Raw genomic sequence first — 2,169 nt, forward strand, 5'->3', positions numbered from 1 at the left:
AATCATCTTATCATGGAAAGTCTTTAAGTTTTCTCTTTGTAAATTCGTGCACTCTCATATGCATCATTCCGTAGTTCTTCCAACTCACTAATTTGAAGCTTGCGGTGTAGTCCAGCCTTGTCAATGTTCATATTGAACTCTTTAACAGCCCAATATGCCCTATGCTCGAGCTCAATTGGCAGATGGCATGCTTTGCCATAAACAAGCCGGAAAGGCGACATGTCAATGGGTGTCTTGTATGCAGTTCTATATGCCCAAAGTGCATCATCAAGGCGTTGGCTCCAATCCTTCCTGTTTGGGTTGACAGTTCTCTCTAGTATCTTCTTGATCTCACGATTTGAAACTTCTGCTTGTCCACTCGTCTGAGGATGATAAGGTGTGGAAACCTTATGTGTAATGTTGTACTTCCGTAGCAGAGCTTTAATTGATTTGTTGCAAAAGTGTGATCCTCCATCACTGATGATAGCTCTTGGCATTCCAAACCTAGAAAATATGTTAGATCGAAGAAAATCTGCAACAACTCGAGAATCGTTAGTACGGGTGGCTTTTGCTTCCACCCATTTCGACACATAATCCACAGCAAGGAGTATATAAAGAAAACCTTGGGATGAAGGAAAAGGTCCCATAAAGTCTATACCCCAAACATAAAAAATTTCAACAACCAAGATTGGAGTTAAGGGCATTTGGTTTTTAGGTCCTAGGTTTCCAGATCATTGACACCTATCACAAGTCATACAAAAAGTATATGCATCTTTGAACAAAGTAGGTCAATAAAATCCGGATTCTAACACCTTGAGAGCAATCTTTTTAGAGCCAAAGTGACCACCACAATTCTCCGTATGACAAAACGACAATATATGATTAAATTCAGAATCAGGCACACATCGTCTTATCAAACCATCAGCACAAAATTTTCACGAATAAGGATCATCCCAAACAAAACGGTTTGCATCTCTTTTCAGTTTATCCTTCTTAGCATGCGACAAAGTGTTTGGCAACTTCTTAGACACTAAATAGTTCACAATATCAGCATACCAAGGAGTACTTACCTCAAGTCCAAAGAGTTGCTCGTCTGGGAAGGTCTCAATTAAAGGAATGGCATCCTTGTCATGCACTATGCGACTCAAATGATCTGCCACAACATTCTCGCTTCCCTTCTTATCTTTTATTTTGACATCAAATTCTTGGAGAAGGAGAATCCATTGAATCAGCCTTGGTTTCGCCTCCTTCTTTGAGAATAAATACTTCAAAGCTGCATGATCAGTATAAATGACGACTTTAGTTTGAAGTAAATATGATCTAAATTTTTCAAGAGCAAAAACAACAGCTAATAATTCTTTTTCTGTTGTGGAGTAATTCAATTGAGCATCATTCAAAGTCCGAGAGGCGTAGTAGATCGCGTATGGCTTTTTGTCTTTTCTTTGACCAAGAACGGCGCCTACGGCATAATCGGAAGCATCACACATGAGCTCAAAGGGTAAGGACCAATCTGGGGGCTGCATTATGGGTGCTCTAGTCAATAATGTCTTCAACTTCTCAAAGGCAGCCTTGCACTCGTCATCAAACACAAAAGGGACGTCTTTCTGGAGCAGCATTGTAAGGGGTCTTGCAATCCTTGAAAAATCCTGGATGAATCTTCTGTAAAATCCTGCATGACCAAGAAAAGAACGAACCTCTCTCACAGATGTGGGAGGTGGTAAGTAGCGTACCAAATCCACCTTAGCCTTATCTACTTCAATTCCCCTAGAAGACACAATATGCCCTAACACAATTCCTTGTGTCACCATGAAGTGACATTTTTCCCAATTTAAAACCAAGTTAGATTCAATGCAACGCTTTAAAATCAAAGAAAGGTTTTCAAGGCATTCATCAAAAGTTTTTCCAAACACACTAAAATCATCCATGAAAATTTCTATGATTTTCTCAATGTAATCAGAAAAGATGCTTACCATACATCTCTGGAACGTACCTGGTGCATTGCAGAGTCCAAAAGGCATCCTCCTATAGGCAAAAGTGCCAAAGGGGCATGTGAATGTTGTCTTTTCTTGATCTTCTTGCGCAATAGCAATCTGATTGTACCCTGAATAACCATCAAGAAAGCAGTAAAATCCATGGCCCGCTAACCTCTCTAACATTTGATCAATAAAGGGCAAAGGGAAGTGATCCTTC

At 39.9% G+C, this 2,169-nt stretch overlaps 1 pseudogene; it reads right to left on the reverse strand.

The window, feature by feature from the left end:
* LOC101300784 overlaps positions 1-1,787 on the reverse strand; it is a 2,621-nt pseudogene extending 834 nt beyond the window's left edge.
* Between the last annotated feature and the right edge of the window lie 382 nt (positions 1,788-2,169).

This window comes from Fragaria vesca, unplaced genomic scaffold, assembly GCF_000184155.1.
Source record: "Fragaria vesca subsp. vesca unplaced genomic scaffold, FraVesHawaii_1.0 scf0513155, whole genome shotgun sequence".
Taxonomy (NCBI): Eukaryota; Viridiplantae; Streptophyta; class Magnoliopsida; order Rosales; family Rosaceae; genus Fragaria; species Fragaria vesca.